Source organism: Anas acuta, chromosome 9, assembly GCF_963932015.1.
Source record: "Anas acuta chromosome 9, bAnaAcu1.1, whole genome shotgun sequence".
NCBI classification, from domain to species: Eukaryota; Metazoa; Chordata; class Aves; order Anseriformes; family Anatidae; genus Anas; species Anas acuta.
Genome location: NC_088987.1, coordinates 18,726,471 through 18,748,542, shown reverse-complemented (window position 1 = coordinate 18,748,542; position 22,072 = coordinate 18,726,471). Strand labels below are relative to the sequence as shown.

General features: G+C 47.5%; 1 protein-coding gene across 2 annotated transcripts in view; it reads left to right on the top strand.

Annotated features, from left to right (window-relative positions):
• Positions 1–5,262: 5,262 nt before the first annotated feature.
• PIK3CB (phosphatidylinositol-4,5-bisphosphate 3-kinase catalytic subunit beta) overlaps positions 5,263–22,072 on the top strand; it is a 109,884-nt gene continuing 93,074 nt past the window's right edge. Inside the window, exons 1-3 of one of the 2 annotated variants that reach the window (XM_068691578.1) lie at positions 5,263–5,479; positions 9,346–9,506; positions 11,695–11,801. The gene's annotated coding sequence lies outside the window, so the exon portion shown is untranslated. Of the gene's footprint in view, positions 5,480–9,345; positions 9,507–11,694; positions 11,802–15,233; positions 15,378–22,072 lie in introns of those variants that run through there. The other variant, XM_068691579.1, reaches the window with a different exon arrangement.

Genomic DNA, 22,072 nt, shown 5'->3' with positions numbered 1-22,072 from the left:
GCCAAAATGGATTTGACACAATCATCCACCTAGCTTCAGGAAGGCTGTGCCAGGGAGCTGGGAACAACAGATGGGGCTTCTGCCTCTGTCAGGGTGGTGTGATGCCCATGTCCCTAGGAGAGCTGAGCATCCTCAGGAGCTCCTGGTGCCTGCTGGTGCTCCCTGCTGCCCACCCACCCGCACACGGGGCTGGCTCTTCTCAGCAAACCAAATAGACGTTTTTTGTGTTTTCCTAGCCAATCACAAGATTTGTTTCGGAGCTGCCCAGGGGCCCTGAATGCGGTCCCTTGCTTCAGGTTGAGTTATCACATCCATTGACCTCGATGTCATCAGACTTTGGTTGTGCTTTCTGCACTGCAACAGCAGTCTGTACGCATGCACACAGACGGGAGCTGTGGGGTTTAAGGCTATTTGCCAGATTGCTGCTAACACAAATAACAAAAATATTTGGCATCAGCCATCTCTCCACAGACAGTGTGTTGTGGATAGCAGAAAATCCCCTTCTCTTGCACATCCAATGATTTGTTGCTGGATGTCTACCTGGCTGAGCATTCCCCTCCAGCTGGCTCCCAGGCTTGCACTTGTTCCCAGTTCTCTGTCAGCCATTCCAGCTCCATTTTGCCTTGCTTTAGAGGCTCTGCCCAGGGTGTGAGGGTGCTCAGACTCCTTCAGTTTTCTTTCATAAACTGTGGAGAGCTTCCTCATCTCCAAAGGCAACTTCAGATCCTTCTCTGGTTGCACAGGTCCCTTGTCCCTCTAGGGAGGGCACCCTTCCGAGGAGTCCAAGGGATCAGCATGCTTGGTGATGGAAACTTTATTCCCTGGTGCTGTTGGAAATGGCATCTCTGCTTTTTGTTAGTGACCTGCATGCTTAGGTCATGTGCCCAGTTACAGCTGACTTGTTCAAATCACTTTTACTGAGGTACAAGGTTTTCTAGCAAAGGTCTGACTTACAGATTTGTTAAAAATTATATAAATTATATATATATATTTATTTTTTTCGGGGGGGGGGGGGGGGGGGAGGGAGCTTCCAACAATTTTTTGGACTGTTTCTGAATGTCTTTTCTGTTCTTTTACATAAAAGTCTGAGTGGAATTTTACCATTTTTGCCCATCTTTCAACTCATTTTTCATAATTCTAACAGTTCTGTTATTTTGTAAGAAAAGAAACAGAAACCTGGATGTTTAATATTTAACAATGCCTTATTGTCTCGTTGCTCTTGGAAAAGGGAATGGAAGAGGAAAAACCTCCCATGCAGCTATAAACAAAGCAGAAGGAAGTGAGTTCACTATCCACGGGAAAGCACAGCTCTCCCGTGAAGGAGATTTTTATTTTATTTGAGGGAAATGCACCACTGCTGCATTGAGCGCTTCTTTCCATTAGGCTGCAATACTGAAAGTCTTGTCAGGAACCCCCAGATCTGCCCTTTACATACCCTGTGCACCTTGATAGTATTTCTGATTAAGCTAGTGATGAAAATGGCTCATAGTTTACAAAGATCAAAGTCAATGGTAAAATTCTTATTGAATTCAGCGATGCAAACTTAGGCTTGCTAGGGAGAAAGAAATACTGTACTCTTCCTTTCCAGAGGTGTCGCTTTTAGTGTCTGCTCAGATCCCACCTGTACTAGTCCATAGTTCCCACTCAGTTGTTGCTTGGCCTCTTCAGAGCACCCTCCTCCCTCATCCAGCCTTGGGTATCCCTTTACCTTGTTTTCAGCTTTGACCTGCCTCTGGGCATTATAATGACCTAGACACCCTTACTCATAGGCATCAGCAAGCCACTGGAGGTCAGGGTTGTTACCACTAAATATAGTTAAAAAAAAAAAAAAAAAAAAAAAAAAAGTAAGTTAGAGCTTTTGAGGAAATTAAAGGGATGGCATTAAAATAACCCCAATGTTTTAACAAAATGAGAGAGAAATAGAGACAGAACAAAACAAATCAACCAGATAAAAGATTCTTCTAGGGTCAGGCTGAACCAAAAGACCGTTGGAGAAAGGGGTCAAAATGGTTAAAAAAAAGTCTGCAAGCTCAGTGATCTTTTTGAGAATAGCAGAAAAATGACAAACAGCTAAATAAAGTACAGAGTTATGGTCATGCCTGCATAATGCAGAAATGAGTCATATCCTCAGTTTTAGAGCCTTAAGTGAGTAAGAGGAGTGTGTGTAACACATCACAGCTTGAGCTTTCTTGGGGATACCTGCAACATCTGGCTCAGCGTGACTAGAGAAAGGGGCTGTGGTAGCTTATTTAATGTCTCAGGTTCGATAAAGCACACATAAAACTGAGAATCCTAATTTTATTCCCTTCCTTCAGAAGATGGCAGAAGTTAGCTGGACTTAATGCAGCCAGATGGAGAAGAGTGCTGGAGGGCTCTCTGTGCTGTGCTCCATTTTCAGGCCACCACTCGTCTAGTGCTCCAGGCGGAAGAGCTGGCCCCAAACCCACTGAAATAAGTCGTCTCTGGAGCACCCAGGTAAAGCAGCATGTTGTGCCAGGGGAGGCACAGCGTGCCAGGCAGCACAAGCGGCTGCTCGGATGCAGCTGCCACGTACAAAGCGCTGCAGCCAGCACAGGTCACGCATTTCCCTTTGCGGGGGGGAAATTGTTAGTGACATCTCCACGGAGACCAGCACCAGAAATACAGGTGCAAGAAGTTTAAATTTTGTACTCAGAATATGAAAGACCTGAATGGCAGCGCTTGTTAGTTTTTGTAGTATTGGAGACCTAATACTGAAGAAAAATCCCTTGAGACTCGCTCCTGGAGCACCGAAGAGGTCAGTTCCCACTTACATGGGTTATATTGTGGCTAGGACAGGGTGGAGAACTTGCATTCACAGAGGAACCTTAAAAAGAAGAAAGAAAGAAAGAACACATGACAAATATATAAAGAGAAACATCAGATTAAGTACCGATTTGGCAACAAGAATTTCTTTTCCTGCTCTGCAAGGAACTCTACAAAAAGGAAAGAAATATTACCAATAAAATCAGAAAAGATACAAAATAGTCTTTTATTTCTCGTATACTTAGTTTATTTTGTTCCTGTATTTAGCTGCTCTGGCAGTTTATAATTTCAACATCAGGCAAATGTGAGAGTATTTGAGTAAAGTGATACACTGAAGTCAAGAGGCTTCCTGCCAGCAGAGAAGAACTGAGGGCTGCTTGTTTAAAGGATGCTCTGAGGTGGTTCAGCTTAACCTGGTGCTTATCCCACAGCGAAGTTCAAATTTGACCCCAAGCAAATTTGTCCTTGCAGTTTTCTCAGCCTGAGGATTTCCACAGCTGCTGTAGCTGCCCGGCCAATGTACAGAGTGGATTTGTGCCCATGGCCTTGGAGGGAAGGGGGCAATGGACCAGTTTGGGGGCTGTACAGACACCCTTGTGAAAGCCCACGTCAACAACCCGTGATAACACCGCATCAACCCACGGCAGATATTCCCTCTCTGAAAGCTCCTCCAAGAGGAGGTAGGTGATGTCACTTATGGGGCAGAACTAAAGGTAGTATGAGGACATGCGAGCTCCCAGACAAGCTCCTTTTACACTGAGTTTTGGTTTTGGAGAAGATGCTGCCCTTCAGACACACATTTTCTCCTTTGGACAGTATTCAACATCTCAGTCCCATTGCTTAAGGCCCACGGTAAGGTAGTGATTATATCTTCTGTTATGAGAAAATGTTCGGGTCACAGTTGACTTCTTCAAGGTCATATCCTTATTATTTGAGCCGAATGGGAAACATTAACAAAGTGATTCCCTGGCCCTTCACTTCCTGAGAAAATGCAAATTTATCAGAACAAACACTTGATGTATGTATTTATTTATTTATTTTTCACATTGAAGATTCCCAGTATGTCAAAATATTCTATTTCCCATCCAGGAGGAGAAAAGAAAACGTTGATATCTCAAAAACTTGGGTGGTGTTGGGTTTTGTGGTGATGCAAACATGCAGAAGGATATATGGCCAACCGGCCGTGTCTAGAAGTGTGAGAAGCAGTGCCCACCACAGGCAGTGACCCTGCACTGGTTTACTGGACTGACTCAGCACCACCGACTGTCAAGAATTGACCTTGGGCAGGTTGGCCGAGCCTTGCGACTGCTGCTGCGCTCATTCAGCCACACCAGCTGCGTCACCGATGGTTTCCCTAGCCATAAGCCAGAGGAAGCAGGCAGACAATAGCTGCGGTGGTAGGAAGCTTTCCAGCCTCTCCCCTGCTTCCTCCCTGCAGGAGGGGGATTACCTGCATGTCTGCTCCTCTCTGCCAGCTTCACCTTCCTGCAGTCCTCCAGCTGGGGCAGAGGGAGCTGTCTTCAGAGTCCTGCAGAATTGAGATTGTTTTCAAGTTATGTTCTTGCCAGGGCACTGTTGCAAGCTCTGTAGAAACTGAGGCAGCATTAATAGCTCTACTTCTGCCATATGAAAGAAGAAGGACATTTGGCTCTAATACATCAGCAAAAGTTAAAGCAGTTTCTGCCTTCTCTGTTACACTATGCATCAACGAGAAGGTGGTAAAGTGCTTTTTTGTACTGCTTAGCGTCTGACATTTCAGCACATCTTGTAACTGCGCATGGGGAGAGCACGATGTTGCTATATTTGTACTTGCAGACTTGGAACGAGAATCATATCTGGAGAGATGTGATGTGCACATTGAATGTTTTCCAGGGGGGCTGAGGAAATCCAGCACAATGAAGTGTGAGCTGTCTTGAAACTTTGGGTTGCTAATGGAGGGAGGCAGAGCACATTTCTGAAATGGAACTGAAATTGTAGAAACTTGTGCCTGGTTCTCCAAACCCTGCTTAACTGTGGGATCACACATACCATAGTAAAACACTGAAATAACGGTAGTTGCTTTTTAATTTTTTGTTTATTTTTTCTCTGAGTTACCCTCAAAATATGTTGTTCCTTAATTTTGTCTCCTAGGATGTCAGTGTCAGAGACGGAACCTCTCTCTAGTCATTTCAGGAGGGAGCTGTTGCTGTTACAAGAGCTATCTTTAAGCAACCCAAGCTTTTCCTGCTGAGGCCTGGAGGGGCTGTGATGCAGCACCGCTTTGCTGCAGTCACCTTACTCCACAGCAGCACAGTCTCTCCCCACACTTCTGTCTCAACTGTCTTCTGTCAGATCCCTTCTTGCCTATTAGTGAGGTCTCCGGAATCACCACAAGCTTGTAGTCAGCAAAGCTACTCCTGTTGTAAGTGTCAGGGCCCTGAGGGCACTAATAGGTCCTAATTAGCCTGATCAGCTTTACCTGGAGTCTCCATCCCACACCCATGCCTGTAGACCCAGGAACTCAGTTCAGCTCCTCGTGGTGCCTTCAGTCCCTGCCTGAGTGCCATGATGTGAGTGCTCGTCTCCAGCTCAGCCCCAAATGTGCTTGGCCATGGATCCTACTGATCTGGACCCCAACTGATGTGGTGATGTCCCAGCCTGGCCTCCAACCTGCCTTGTTGCTGTGGATGTGCCTCACAGACTGCCACAGGGCCTGGTATGTTGGTAAAGTAGTGAGGAAGCAGCTGCCTTTCGATATGGGAGGTGGGTCCGACACCTAACCTCCCTGTCCTCCTGAGGAGGAAGCAAGTTATGTCTGGAGGCAAAGGAATTCCCTCGCGTGAGGTGCAGGAGTTCCTTCCAGGCAGCTTTGTGCTGGGAAGGTCAGGGTGTCCTAGCAGGTGGAGATAAACTGCAGAGAAAAATGGTAAAACTCTCCTCTCTGCCTTCCCCGGCTTTTCAATATTTATTCGTAATTAGTGTATTTGAAAGTTGGTTCTCCCTTCTAGGTTCCTTTCTTTGCTGCTCTCTGGGTTGTGTTTTGTCTCTTTTTAAGAGTAACGTAATTTCCCAGCTCTCCTTCGCTTCTTTGTTCACCTGTGCTTTGCCGGTAGTATTTCTTCTATCCAGCAGAGGATGCTAAGGCTGCTCTTAAAGCTATCAGGGCTGCAAGGCAGTGTGAGGGTGGCTTGCTTTCTCTCCTTCCAGGAGGCGCTTGGGCTCACGCGTTTCAGATAAGCCCCTAGCTCTCAGGGGCTTTCTGCCCCAGCCCAAAGCTGCTGCCCAGGCTGCCAGGGGACATGTCCCCTTCCCCCTGGCACCCAGCCCCGTTCCCCGCCTGGGCTGAGGGCTCAGGGGGGCTGCATGTGGGGCCACGAGAAGCTATAGCACGGGTAGGTGAAAACACAGGCACCTGGGGTGCTCCTGGAGCCAGGGTACTGGAAGCACCTCTAGCATGGCTGTTAGGGTGGGCTTTGGGTGTTTGTTAGGGGGTGGTTGGTTAGATTCGTGCTGAGCTGGTTTCATGGGGTCGGACACTTGTTGAAGGAGGATCTGCTGCTGCCATCTCCTCTGCGCCTGAGAGGCCGCAGGCTCCTCTGACAAGCTGTTGTGCTCCAGGCCTGGCAGGGTGCGCTTTCTGTCATGTTCTGCTGTTGTGTCGCCGTTTAGGCCGGCGCGTTTTACTGAGTGACTCCATGTCAAAACCTCTGCTTCGGCCGTGCGAAAGAATAAAAGAGCTTCGTGTGCTCAGTTACCCAAGCTGTTCTGCGTGTGAAACCGTGGCCGTGCCACGGGACCTTTGTGGAGCTTTCTCTGAAACTGGCGGCCACCGGCGCTGTGTGACTGACCAGGGCAGGGCGCTGCGGGGGTGACGGCCGCGCTCGCTGAGGCGCTGGGGTGAGGGCTCGGGGCTGCCCCCCGGGCTGAGGGCACGGCGAGCCCGGGGCCGGGCCCTGCCCTGGCTCCTTCACCCCGCGGGGCCCGGCTGCGGCCGCCAGGGGGCAGCGAGCGGCTGCCGGGACCCTGCCGGGATCCTGCCGGGATCCTGCCGGGCCCTCCGGGGGTGGCGGCGGGGCCGGGTCGGGAGCGGAGGCCCGGGGGTGGCGGTGAGCGGCATCCCCAGCCTTGGGGTGCGCAGTGCTGCAGCCCTCAAATTTTCCTCAAACACGCTTTCTATCTAGCCTGTCCCAGCCTTGTCACCCCCACAGGCCTCCCCCATCTGTAAGGCTGTGCCGGGGTGTGTGAAGCGAGTGCCAACACCCCCTGGTTCCTAGGAAGAGCAGCGATGCTCCTGAGCCCTGGTTGATGGTTTCTGAGGTCGTCATGCTTCAGCATCAACTCTGATGCGGTTCACTGGAAAAATGAAAAGGTCTTGAAAATGATTGAAAATGACTTGAAAATGAATGCAAATGGCTTGGCCACAGTTCTGAGGATGACAGCCTTCCGAGGCCTTGTTCAGCGGCAGGTCTGTGTCCCAGCGATGGTCTTTAAATAGGCAGTGTATTTGTTAGGGACAGAGCCACGGGATTTTGGCCTCTACTTCAGGAAAACAGAGCTGGCGAGGAAGGGCTCAAGCAGGGCCTGCAGAGCCCAGCCCTCGTGCCTGTGAGGAAGCAGTGCCGGGAGCGTGGTGCTGTGGTGGGATGTGCTGCTGTCACTGCTTGGAGCTGGCAGCAGGGAATGGTAAGTTTAAGGTCAGTTTCACAATGCATTAAGCGTAACCAGGACTTGTCGCTATCCACCCACGCTACTGTCTAGACTCACGTTAGATTATTGTGTGAAAACACGCTTCCTTTTCCTCAGATTTGAGTTTTCCACTCTTTTCATTTCCTTGCATAGCCTCCCATTCAAACATGAAGATAAGTTCCCATCTACTGCATCAATCCCGTTTATTCCAGGGTATGCTTATACTGAGTCTTCTCTTATTCACCTCTTTTCAGGACCTGAAAAGTTTCAGTCTTTCACTCGAAATTTTCCCAGGCCCTGCATTACCAGCATCTTTGCTGAGAGGAAGGAGCCAACGTATTGAGGGCTGGTGTTTTATGCTGAAGCAGACAGGGCTGTGGTCTCCCTCCCTCCCTAGTGCCGCTTAGCTTGCCTACCGATTATTTCCACAAGCAGTACGAGCAGCCATACAACTTCCTGTAATCTCAGCTGTAGCATGTTCAAATCTCTCAGCTTCCTACAACGATATTTTTTCACTGTTCCGTACCCTAAGCATCCATGTGTCTTCCTAGCATCTTTGATCATAACTATGCATTCCCATGAAGGCTTTCCTAAATTGTCTGCAGTAATACCCAGGTAGATTTTGTATTAGCATCATTAACTGTGAGCAGCAGTGTCTGAAAATGACACTGAAAAAATTACTGAAGTACAACTCTCTCTTAAAAAGCCCAGACTGGATTTTCTTATGTCCTGTAATTGAAATTTGGCTTGAAGTGTTTCTAGCTACAGCCAGTAAATAGAAACAAAACCCAGTCCCTCAGCAATAACTTATTCACCCATTGTCCAGCAATGTCTCAAATGATTTATTTGATGACTGTTACTTGGCCACAAACAACGTGGGGCGAGCAGTGGAAATGATGTTCATTAGGACAGATAGGAGCACTGATGAAAAAGCAGATTCAACTATTGCTGAATGATTTAGTGCATAGGAGACAACTGTATACTGGAGACTGAAATGTATGTTTCTAGAAGGGTTAGGAGAATACATCATGATACGTATCTTCAAACCAGCTGGCATCCAGATATTGTTACCCTTATTTAAGGTTATCCCAACAGGCCAGCTCAGACTTTCCTGAAGTTGGCTTAGGTAATGACTGTTTCCCTCCCTCCCCCATGGATTTTGTCCAGGAAAAGTAGGGAACGGCTATCAGTGGGTTTCCAGTAGTGCCCTGAGCAGAGTGTACAGCCAGCACATATGAAAATAAGATAGCATTACTCCTTATAAGATGTAGCAAAATATGGCTCATAGATATCACCACTATTTTTCCACTTATACAGAGCATTGGTCATAGGCCAGTAGAAAAACCTGCCAACCAAAATGTTTTAAGAAAGGGAACACTGTTTGAAGCCTGGCAATAAATGTTTTTTTTTTTCCCCTCTGAAATATGTACTGAACATAAATAAAGAAGACTCAGAAGAAACATCTAATGAGGTCTAACATTTTGTAATCATGTAGATGAATTTGTAAAGGTTTTTCACGCTTTGTTGTTTAATAGATGAGCTATTTAATTAATCTTGTTCAGTTAAACAGTAGCTAAACACTGAAAACAATAGATAATGTTGGTTGAATTCACAAAAAAGCAGTAGTATAACACTAAAATGCAAATGCCATGAAATCTTTGGTTTAAAATTACTTTGCTGTTCTGCCACTTTCTTTGTTTCTTTACGATACTGTTTTTTGCTTGCCAACGAAAACATCGGATGACAATAGCCATGAATACGCAGAGGAGCTGTCTCCCAGGACGTGTAGCTGCAGCCTCTAAACCCAGCATTATGGCAGCAGTCAGAATCCACGTGGCCGATTGTTTTGCAGACATAATGGTGCTGTATTTATGTATCTCTAAACTTGTTTTTCAGGATCTGTGGCTGCCTGCGTATCATGAAGCTTGCTGCTTAACAACAGAAATAAAGCACTCATCAGACAGAAGCGATGCGTCAGTGCAAAGTGGAATTCTCAGGACTAAAGTTTATGCGAGGCAACAACAAAATCCACTGTGCCATTCTCTTGGGCAACAAAGGTAATTTGTTATGCAACATAATGAGGACTTGTGTGTGACAGACGGCAGTGGCGTTCGGTTACAGGGCATTGGCATCAACAAGCACATGCAGTGCATAGATATAAGAGAACTGCTATACACAGAGAATTCAAAAGCTTTGATTGTTATTACTGTAATTTATTTTTTCTCCGGTTTAAAACATGACAGAGTAAACAAATAATTGGGACCAGTCCTGCAGTCCTCTATGGTCTGGGTAGGATCTTCATTGTTTCCTTTTGGATTGGTCTGTGTCTTAGACATGACCATCGCCTTATGGGCCACAAGGTCAAAGCTTGCATGTGCTGTGCGTTTTACATGGCTCTGACACGTTTAACAGGTCTTCTGCCAGCCCACAGAAAGAGTACAAAGTGGGAAGTGAGATACCCTCATAACACCATTTACCAACGCCCAGAAGTCCACGACATCCCACATGCTCCACTGCCCAGAAGTCCACTGAGTCCCACATGCTGCACTGCTCCCATTGGTGTCTGTACTTCTAAAAGCCAGTTATCCTTCCTGCAGGGAGGCAGAGGTCATTCACTTATTTTGCAGATAGTCTAGCAAGTGGGCTGCATGCGGAGCTGGGAACAGAACCGTGGCTCTTAAAGCAGTGAGGTTCGTCTGCTTTTCAAAACAAATCTACCTGCTGGTGTGATTGGGCCTGGTGTTTATGATGACTTAAGCTGCTTGCTGCCTCCAGAGCTGGGGTTAGACCCAAAGATCCTGTTTGCTGACATTCCAGTGCTGTCTCAGCAAACGCTTGTGTAACTCCCTGCCGGATTGTGTTCTCCTGGCCCACACTGAATGTTTCCCTTGTTGCTCATCTGGAGGAGAGAGTCTGGGAGCAACCTCCTCCTGAGAGTTACAAGGGAGAGTTTGGGATCAAGCTTCACTGATCAGTTTACACAGGGGAAATAAGAAATCAAGGCTGTGCCATGCTGTGTGTATAGAGGAGGACTAAGCTGAAGCTGTGTTGGCAACCCTTGTCCTGGCAGTCTGTGGGATTGGTTTCGCTTCTCCAGCATGCCTGTGACATTGTACCTTATATGTGCAGTATTCTGGAGTAGTCATAATCATACAGTTTTATTCTGTGACTTCTGTGTTTAATCTGGAGGTAACATTTGTTTTCTCACTCAAACCACACAGTCAAGCCTGGCTGGCCAGACTACATTAGTGGAAGCTGTTTCTCTGGAGCAGCTGAAGACTTCCATTCCCTTTTGGCTTGTGCCTTAAGCATTGCTATTCATGGCAGGATGTTGGAGTTCTTCTGACTGTGCCAGTGACTCAGCAAGGGCCTGATCTGTTTACCTGTGCTCAAACAGGAGTCTAATGACTGCTTGGTGCAGTTATGACAGCAGAACAGTTAAAGGTAAACCACAGAGTTAGCCATGACCTTGGCTAAGCTACCTCACTTCTCTGTGACTTGGATTTCATGGGAGCATTGTCACTATGAACATTTGGGGAATTATTCAACCAGGCTAAAATTGCTAAACAAAACACGTGGAAGAGCTGCACTGAGTGAGTTATGGTGTAATGCTGGGTGTGACAGTCAGGCCAAGGTTTTCAAACTGGTATCGCATTGAGAACACCTTTTGCTTTTGGGTACCTAAACAGACACCTGCACTTCATTTCCAGAGCTGCTGGGCGCATGTCATTCGTCAGTGCCTTCCTCTCATTATCAGGCACATGGGGTTGCCTGGACCTGTTTTCCCTGTGTGCCTTTTTTACAGCTCCTTCAACAATAGGGATCTGGTCCTGATGGAGATATTTTAGGAGCCACCATGATAGAAAAAAACTGTATCAAAGTATTTCTCTTTAATTTAAGCAAGGTTAATTTAATTACTAGCCTACATAATTAAGTCTAACCAAATGAATATTACATCATAAGAAGCAATAAGATTCCATACTGCAAGGATAAGAGGCAAACAAACCAACCCTGCCTTTCATGCGGAAGATGCTATCTGGCATTTACATAGATATTGTACACGTAATTAAAGCCATCCTTAATGTGTAATGCTATTATTACAATCCTTGCTATTCTGTAGCAGTTGCTAGATCTTGTAATGAACAAGTGGAAAAATGTCCCAGGGAATACAGAAAGCATTACAGTGACTTTGCAGGCAATGACTGTGTTAAAGGAAACCCCACAAGTGTCCTTGTGTTTTTGCAGGGGGAAAAAATCCCACCTTGTTATGGTCTGTCAGGATGAGTGCCATTTTACATCACAAAGCTGCTGATGGTGGAACAGCCTGGGCGCTGCGCACAGAAAGCTCACAGGTGAGTAAGCCGGCTGGCTCTTTCAGCAGCGCAAGTACAGCGTGTTTTCAAATTCCCCGTGCTGCTTGACTGAGCCGCAGGGTCAGGGAGAGGTGAGCGGCTGCTCTAGACAGCCCTGCATGAGCTGCCCTCCCAGAGGTACCGCGCTTGGCTGCGCAGCGTGGCAGAACTGTGCAGCAGTCGGCTGTCCTGGGTTGGACGTGCCGGAGGGTTGTCTTTCCGCTTGAATGCAGCTACTTGCAAATGTTCTGCTGCTTCGTTCCTCCGCAGCCCTGTTTTCAGGACCTTGTCAAGGTCAAGGCTGTTAATGGATGGGGCTGTGAGTGCAAGTCTTCCTTTCAGCCTGCGAGGTCCGTGGTACAGGGGCGATTATTTATGACATGCTTGTGCAGTACCTAATGCATCAAAACATCGCTTTCCTCAGTACTCGCAACCTGCCTAGGAGCCACGCGGCCCATGTGTCCCTCATGCATCTGTTGGCCCTGCTGCCTGTTTCCCAGGGTCCCCAAGTGGGCAGCTGCGCTACCCTAGCCTTGTGGCTTGCACCCCAGCTACTGTTCAGAGGGAGCAGCTGGCACAGTTGATGCTGGGGGTTAAGGCCAGCTTCTAGGGCTTCCTTAAGCCAGCCCTTCCTTTTCGCATAGGCAGGAGGTAAGCACCTGCCTTCCAGCAGCGCCAGCACCCAGAAATGCTTTTGTCAACCTTGCTGACAGAGAGACCTTGAGGGTGGGCACTATCCTGCATCTGTAACAGAGGATGTCTCCCCAATACCTCAGGTACCCCTGCTCTGTTCTGTGCAGTTTTCTATTCTGTTTCCAGCACTGCTCAGGTTGGGTATAGCCAGATAAGGAAACAGCTCAGCAATGTTCAGTTGAATGAAGTGTTGCACATAGAACTGCACAGAACTCACACCATTTCCATCAGCAGCTTGCCAGGAAATGAACGAGTGCACCTGTGCAAAACCCAAGTTCAGAAGGATTTTCACACATGAGGACAGATTTGGTACAGCTGCAGAAGGACGTGTGGAGTTGTATGTTCTAGGCATCTGCTTTACAGTCTTTGAAGTGCTGTGTTAGGGACAGCTCATCTGGGTCAGGATGGTGGAATTTGCTCCTTGGCAGGAAGCTTGCCATCTGATCATCTGTGTAGGTGTTTCTCATCTTAATGATGTATCCGTAGAGCTTTTAAGTCAGTCTTGTGTTCAGATAGCATCTAGATGAGCCTTTCCAAATTCAGGAAATGCCCATAGCAGGATTTGACTTCAGTGGTTAGAGGAACCATAAATTCAAAGATCTCCCTTCAACCTGCTTGCAGTAAGATCTGAGGGGCCTGCCCCAGGTGAATGCCATGGACAGGATGAGTGGGACTGTCAAGGCCAGACCGCTGACCAAAGCTGTAAAGGGCAAAGATCCCCTCACACAAGGCAAGTGTTTGGGAGTAACAGGCCCACTTGCCCTGTGTTTCCCTGCCCAGGACACGTGGCTGCCGGGAGGGCTGTGTGGCTCAGACCCCCTGCTCTGCCCACAGCTTGGTCTTGGCTCTCCCCACTGCCTGGGGGCTACTGCTCCTGCTGACTTCTCTGCCCCCATGAAGGCAGAAAGCCGAGCGCTGCCGAGCCCTGTGCGGGCAGTCACCCTGTGCTGGCCGTGGGGAGCTCTCGGTGCTGCTGCCAGAAGCTGGTTGTAACATGTGGAGAGAGAGAGGGGGTGTTTGCGTTGGGTTTTCTTGCAGGATTCCAGGTCTTTGAAGCAATGTTCATAAAAGAAAATATCAATCTTTAAAAAAAATACATGTAAGCAATTGTAGTTTAATTTTTTTTTGCCTTAATGGTTGCATGAAAAAAAAAAATATTTAAAAATGGGATGCAGCTGTAACCTAACAGGCAGAAATTAACTAAAAATCTGTATGAAAAATTTTCCTTCCAAATTTACATAATCTATAAGTGCTAGGTATTGACAACATATCTTCAGTGCTTAAATTCAAGAGCATGATACTGCTTTTTCCTTCAAACAGTGTTATAACAATATTGTAACTGTACTCAGTACTGTTACATGATGAGAATTAGGCAAGTGCAGACAAGCAAGAAACACTGAACAACACTAAGGCAATTCCTTGTCGATTTCAGAGGATCATCAGGACATTCTCATTTCTTATCAGGAAAATATGTAAATAGCTCCTGGGGCCTTGCTCAGATAATGAGGCAAGGTCAATTTCAGTAAGCTGCCTTCCAGGAAAATTGCCCTCCTCAAGGTGTCTAATGAGAGTAAAAAGAAAAAGCAAGAAGAATAGAAGGCAGTGATAGATAGTGATGAGAATACAAAGGATGCTTGGAACTGGTGGGGGAGAGGCATAGGATTGTTGTATCAGAAGAATACTAAACGCGCTGATAACTGACAATGAGGCAAGAGGAAACGTGTGGTCAGGAGCTGAGTGTGCTGGGCAAATGAGCTGCCTGCAGCCTGAAAAGACCAGCTGTGCTAGTGGACATTCAAAGATTTCCTCACAGCAAAGGCAAGAGAAAACACAACGGAGGGAGTCAGCCTTGTCCCCCAGCAGCTGAGTACTTATTTCCACCTTTCCAGGCCCCGCTTTGGTGCCACAGCTGTGCTCTGTGCCTGCCCAACAGCACCCACTAAGAGAGCACCGTCTGCACAGGGACAGAAGAGGGTGGAAGCAGGGAAGTCTTGTCCATGTCCTGTAGGTGGAAATGGGATGTCTGGATTAGGATCTGCCGTAGGAACATCTGGCTGAAAACGAGAGCCAGCAGCACCTTCACTGCTGGCTGTTCTCTGGCTTTAACTTGGCACGCGAGCTCCCTTGGTATAGGTGCATTGTTCTGGTTCATACCGGGGTGCTGAAAGGAAGCAGTGTGCTTTCAGAGCATGGTTTAACCTACAGATGCCATAAAAGCTGCTGGAAAAATGCTGCCAAGAGTCAGTCCTGGAGAGATACCTCAGTCAAAATCCATGAATTTTGCTATGGATATAAACTCAAAAGCACCAGAAGTCTCTGAGACAGACTGAAGTGCAAGACACTTCATGAAGTCTGGAACAGAATTGTTTCTCCTAGTTGTTCCTTCCCAGCTGCTTGTAGGGTTTTCATCACAGCTGCTCTGGATTTATATAGCTGTTAGGATGGGTGTCTGTATTTAGGTTATTAAGCAACCACTTCCAGACACAGAAGCGATTGCTGGCTCATCGCTGCTGGAGGAGACCAGCAGGATATATTATTTTTCCCTTAAGAAGGCAGTTGTTAAGGAGAGGTCACGAATCCATCGGGGGAAGCAGCACAAAGCCCTGTGCTGGTGGCGATCCCCGCGGGCTGTTGTTGCCCTTCCCGGGGCCGCGCAGCTCGGGGCCGAGGTGAGAAACGCCCGGGGGGCAAGTGGCGGGTGCCCGGCTTCGCCCTGCGAGGAGCCGGCCGCCTCCAGATGCCGCTCGGGCCGGGCCTGCAGGGGGAGGAGTGGGAGGAGAAGAGGGCTGAGCCGAGCCGTGCCGAGCCGAGCCGCCCCCGGTGGGCCGGGCCGTGCCCGCCCTGTCGGTGCGAGCCTGCGGGAGCCGCCGCCAGCGGAGCCGGGTAGGGACGCGGCCGCTTCGCTTCTGCCCCTTCGCCCCTTCCCTCCCCACGGCCCCGGCCCCGAGCTGCGGCTGCCCCGGCTCGGAGCGGCCCCTGGGGGCTCGGCGCTGCCTCCCGAAGCGCCGGGGGAGAGCCTCGGGCGGGTGCGCTGCGGGCAGCTCCGCCGCACCTCCGGCTGCTGGGCTGGGGCAGCCCGGGGACAGCCTGGGGGCAGCGTGGGCACAGCCGGCCCCCTGCCCGCTCGGGGAAGCCGGCCGGGGAGGTGACGGCCCCGTCCCTGGGGGGCGTTTTGGGGCTCTCCCCTCGTGGGACTCGGGAGGAGAGGGGTGAGGAGAACGGGTGGGATGGAGGAAGGGTGGCTGGTGGAGAATCGGACAGGAACCAGAGAAAAAGAGAGCTGTAGAGCGCCAGAAAGACGTGAGCGCAGAGGCTGCTTTACCCGGGAAGCTGCCGGCCCGGGCTGGGGACGCGGGGCTGAGGCTCTCACCCGCTGCCTCCAGCCTGTGGCCGGCTGCTCGGGCTGTGGGTGAGAGGTCGCCAGTTAAACCGCATTTCAGCTTTTTTTCCTTAAATACTTTCCACGTGTGCAGTCCTGAACTGTAACCTCAAGTTTCTGAATAAGAGCGAGTGTTGTCTGTCTGCTGTACCAAGGTGTTTTCTCCAGCTGTAATTAATCGCCGTGTTTTTCCCTTCCCATTAAGCTGCTCACTTGGAGCACTGACACAATCAGCGAGTGTCCTGTTGTACGCTAGACCCGAGGTATTTCCAGTTTCAGGCTATTGTTTTTTATTGGCAAGTGCAACGTGCTGGAGGTCACTTGGGGCAGTGACCTGCTAAAAGCAGGAGCGGACTGGGAGGGGTCTGATAAGAGCGGAGCCTTCACTGCATACGCATACGTGGACTTGGGTTTGCTTCTTGCAGACATATCCTGTAAGAGAGCTCAGAAAACTGCTGAGGCCATATGGGCTATACATTGCCCTCAGGTCAGAATCTACACTAAATGTTCGCGTGCCATGTTCCAGTAATAGCTGTTGTACGTTTTATGCAGAGGTCAGGGCGATGCAGAAGATTTCCTGGTGAATTCAGTCCCTGTTGACAATAAGGGTCGATGGGTATTGGAGCTGAGATGCTGGAGAGGGGAAGAAATGGAGAAGCAACAGCTAAATACTTGCAATTCCCAAGCGTGGGAAGAGTCTGGCAGCTTCAGGGTCTGGCTTCTGTTGTTGGAGCCTCCGGTGTCCTGGATCATCTTCAGCAGAGGCGATCTCAAGGGGCCCCAGAAGTGATGAGGCATAGATCTGATCACCAACTGGATTATTTTGCAGAACATTTTAAAGCAAAGCATATGACTTCTGTCAACACTAGTAGTACATGTATGGTTCAGTTTTGACCTTGATGGCGTTGACTCAAGTGCAGACCAGCCTCCTTGGCTGGGTGGTGACCAAGGAGGTTGGTGCAAAGTGGGCCCTGGCCCACCTGCACCACTGCAGAAAGAAATTAAAAAATGAAGAGAAGATAGTAGATCTTGTGGTAGTTTTTGGTGGTATTTTTAGAAATAAAAGACTTGGCAGAGTGAGAGCTTTAGTGTACAGACTCTTTCCTGATTAATGCCACAATTGTCAGGAGAAAAACCTCTTGAAGGGTATTTTGAGCAGCTCTGGGTAGCAGCTCGTAAGATCCAAAGTTCACGGAGGGCTGAGAAACAAATGCAGTTGATCTTGCCTGCTTCTTGCCTTGACAGCATCCATGAGTGAAGCACCCACAGCCACGTCATCCTGGTGTGGTGCTTCCTTCCCCGTGAGCAGGAGCCCTGCACAAAGCTGCGTGCTCTGCTCCAGCAGCCCGCGTGGTGTATGTGGTAATGCTGCTCCCTGTCACACCCGGGTAGGGCTTGTGCTGCTTGTAGGCCAGTACCCAGTTCCTAGGCTAGCAGAGCAGTGAGTACCCAGGTTTATTTTCCATGCTGTGGAGGCAGATGTGAACATTTTTTAGGACCTGGGAGTTGCGTTGGCATGTTGTGTGCCATACACATTGCTGTTCTTGGGGAAACATTTCCTGAGCTGGTTCTAAACTTTATGACCTTGCCTGGCATGCTCTGAATAGCAGATCTTGTTTTCTGCCTTGGGTAACGTTACTTTAGTTTGGTGGTGAATTTTAGCAAAACCTTTCAGGCCTGTCCTGTGGGAATCCCATTTAACACAGCCAAGCAGGGTGTCTGAGAGCCTTCCCCTGCAACAGCTGGGTATGAGCAGTGCTGGAAACAGGATACTTGGAAAAATGAACCTTGTCTCTGAACCATTGTGGTTTTTCTAATGAAATCAGTTTGCCACCTGCATCTCTCTGGGGTGTGACTCTATTTTAGAGATGCTGTAAATGTGTAAACAACCTTCTGACCTTCCTCACTTCCATCTTTTGCTTTATTCTCGATTTCCTTCTCTTCCTCTTCATCCTTTCTCACAAGCCTGTGTCCTTGCAGACATTCCTTATTGCTGGCTCGAGACATGTTACCAATTGAGCATTGTTTCGCAGCTACTTTATACAAGAGGAGGAAAGAGCTTGCCCAGTGAGACGGAGAGCCTTCAGGATTTAATGAGTACCGCCTCAATATCACATCAGCTAAGGTCCATTTTTTTTTATTTTTTATTTTTGGAAGACATCACACAACGCTGGGTCTCACCCTTTGAATCCTAAGCGTTTGTGGAAGCTCAGCAGAGCTCGCTCAGTGGAACCTCTGTGTGCATACATTGAATTAACTTTTACATTTTGTGAACAGAGTGGACTTTAAGAATTCTGAATGGTGAGACTGAAATTCCCCAGTGACCTTTGATCTAGGAACTTGATCACCCTTGACAGGGTAATGCTGTGAGAGATTTATAATAAGTTTTTCATGGTAGTTTCTTGGGTATAAGGAAGTTGTATTCAAGGCCTGAATATTTGGGATTATATTTTTAATTTATTCTAATCAGTAAAAACAGCATTGGCACTGAAACTTCTGTGGGAAGGTTGTTTGTGAACTATTAATTATTTTCAGTCTACTTGGCATAATGTGAAGGATTATTAACATAACCAGTCTTGCAGGTGATGATAAATTCAACAAGCATTACTTTTTAAAGAGGCTGGTATTCGTTATTACTAATCTTTCATGTAGAAGCCCTTTTCCAGCTGACAAAAATTCCTTACAGAACTGACCTAAACCTTGTACTTTGCCAGGAATTTAGGATGGCTTTTTATTTGAAATACAATTTAACATAGCAGCCAGAAGCAGGGCCTTCATTTTGACTTGTAGAAAACAGAACATGATGATGATATCTCAACACTGCAAAACTACTGTACAATAAATTCTGTCTTACCAGTTTGTCCTAAGAGGAAGAATGTGTCTGTTAAATCACAGGGTGATTCTCATCTTCTGCTTCAATTAAACCTCACCAATACGGCCAGGAGGAAAGTTGTTTTCCATTGTTCCTATGTATTAACTTTCAATATTGAGGGTAGCAGCCTGAATCAGAGGCCAGCCTGAGAATGCAATTGATGTTTAGACCGACCTGCACTAATCTACCTACAGCTTCCTTTGTCAGGTTACTCACAGCTCCACAACATAATATTGCTTTTGTGGCTTTGATGGGCTTTTTTTTTTTTTTTTTTTTGAGAATACATTGTATTTTCTTGCTGGCACTAGTATCCAGGTTGAAATGAAAGGCTATTTAGTCTTACTCATTCTACCCTCTCCATTATGTGTTTCCAGGTCATTTCCAAACATGTGTTTCATGTGTTTGCTGTGCAGTACCGTATTATATTGACTACTAAAGCGTCAATGGCTTCTGAAAATGGAGCAATAAAACACAAATTCATGAGAAAGTAGCATAAGAATGCGAATTCCCATCTATTGTATTGACTGTAAAGTATTTGTGAAAAGTTAGCCTGCTGAGAGTCTAAATAGAGAGCTACTCCTGTATCTGTAGGAAAGGAGAAAAAGTCTATTCCCCCAAGGCTCCCAGGTTTGTGGGACCGTGATACTCCACAGCTCCATCAAACCTCTCATCCTTTCCCTTCCACTTTTGTCTCTTATAGCCACTTTGCCGGTAGCCAGTGTTGTTTTTCATTAATAGTAAATATCTTTTCCCTTAGTGGGCGGGTGGGGTGATGCTGTATCTGTAGATACAGGAAGTTCATCAGTCAGTTGATTTAGTTACTCACTCGTGTGTGGGCAAGAGATGTGAGAGGGTCATTTGGTAGGGTTAGAAATACTCAGGTTGTTTTACAACAGAAGCACTGCTCTTCTGAGGAAAACATACCTTTCTGTATCACACCCTTGCAGTGCGACCCTTACATCTTTATCAGTGGCTTACTGAACTTCCCATAGTCTAAACAAAGTTGTGGTGCTGCCAGTTGGGTTAGTTTTTCTCAGTGTAGACACTTCTTTTAGTTCCCATGAAATCTGCCCTCTGTTGTTCTTTTGATGCAGACAGATTTGTGGAGCTTGAGATAAGCTGTCATGAAAAATACTGTTTCTCTGAAGCTGAATGTATTGCCTCAGCGCCCAGAGCAGAGCACAAGGCATAGCTGACAAGCAGTGATGGCACACGTCATCTTCACATGTCCTGCAGTCTTTTTGCTTCCAGTTAGAAACACAGAAATGGGAAGCGATGCAAATAGCTGCCCATGTCCCTTTTTTCCACATGTATCTCTGATTAAAATGCTGCAGATGAGTTAATAGTAAACAGGAATGTCTGCTTCTTGTCTTGACTTCTAACCCAAGTAGTGTTTTGATAGCAAAGAGTCTATTCTGCCATTTGTTGTATGTCCCTTCTGTTACGTGTGGTTGCAGCTAGTAACTGTGTGCATGTAATCTGTATTTAAAAATACCAGTTACAGAGAACACAGAGATTGCAGAGAAGCCAGTGTTATCAGTACACATTATATTTATCCTTCAGGAATACAGCTTGCGTCAAAAGTCTGTAAAATGTCCTCTCAACTTTGTTTTCTAAAATACAGATCCAGATGATTCTTCCTTGCCCTGCAGCTAAGCTGTCAGTGAAAGGCAGCTTCCTCAGAAGGGCTCAAACCTTAATTAATACATTAGCAAACTTTCTTATGATTGACCTTTGTGACTTCTGCAGTCCTGTCAAGTTTTCTACTTGCTTGTTTTTTACAGATTCTTCAGCTGCATGTGTTACCTACATTATTTGTGCTCTGTCTTTAGTGAGTGAGATGGGAACACGGAAATCCCATTTTCATGTTCCCCAGCTGCACAGGCAGTGTATTATAGTTGCACCTGTGTTGGCAGGGTTTTCCTGTGTTAGATTAATTTTGTTGAGCAACTCCAAGTTCCTCTAAAAGAAACGATTTTCCTTTCCTGTATGGCAAGGGAGATTGCAGTCTTCTGAGGCTGTAAACTTGTTTATGTCTACCAATAAAGCAGTCGGTAGCATTCAGAGGTACCTAACTGTCTGGTTGAAATTCAGTTCATTTATATGGCTGTTAATTTGAGTAGCTGCTTTGAGTTCCTTTGCCTCCTTTAGAGGCTGTTGTCCCTGTAGCCAGAGTGTTTCATCCAGTTAGAAGTTTGCCTCTTGTTATTTCTTCTTTCGAAGTCACAACAGCTGCTCTCTGTGTTTTACTAAATTGCCCTGTGTGACTTCGACACGTAAATTCTGCAAGTGAGCAAATGTGGTTTCTAACATAGGTGCCCAGTTTTGATGGCCCCAAGCATTCGTGTGCAGACAATTTTTACTTGTTTTCTTCCCCCATCTCCACCATGTTCAGCTGGTTGAATTGGCCAGCACTTCTGCCTCAAACAGATACCTTATTCTGGTCTAGTTAAAAAAGTCAGAGGAAACGGTCTTTACTTAGTGAATTTTACCTCAGACATTTTTTTCTCAGTTGTGTCTACTGCATTAAATCGACATATTTCATTCCTTGACATGGAGTTTGTCTGAACATAGCTTTATCAGAGAGCTAGAGCCTGGCCTCGTGCTCTGTTTGTTGGGCTAGCACTGGACTGTTTGTGTCTTCTGCATGGGTCCGTTTGGTTGAATGTTGCTGTTCGGGTCCGTGTGCGCCCCTTGTCCTCATAGCCACAGGCTGGAAGATGACGGCCCTGCTGCAGCACTGCCTGAAGCAGCTGGAGGGGCTGGCGAGGGGCTGCGCCCACCTTTCTTCACAGGCCAAGGATGTGCCCTGTGAGGGCCAAACCAGGCAGAGGAGACACCTGCAAACTGAAGCACAGGGGACATGTGCTAGGCTTGTGTTCTGAAGCACGTTGTTGTGACCCACGAACCAGGAGGAAGCCTCTTTCCACATGGTGTCCGCCTTTGCAAGCCCAAGCTTCGCGGTGAAGCCTGTCCTCACAGGCCGCGCTCGGTGGTGGAGCAGCCCGTGCTGGGACTGCCGGCCACAAGATCTTTCTCTCTCCACAGTTCTGCAGGTTTGTGAAACTCTGCTGAAGTAGCAGGGGCACACTTGGGGCAGTCTTACATTCTTCACCTCTCAAGTATAAGCGAGTGTAAGTCCCAGGAGGGAACACGCTGTTACTGCTGTTGCACTGAGGGCAGGGCGGGCTGGCGGAGATAAAGTAACTGAGCCAGAGCCTGCAGCATGGCTGGTGATTTCAGGTGCATCCTGAGAAGGCAGCTCAGTCTCTTGGGATTTCTGGCACGGTTGTGTAGTTATGGCTTCTGGGTATTTCCAGAACTCAA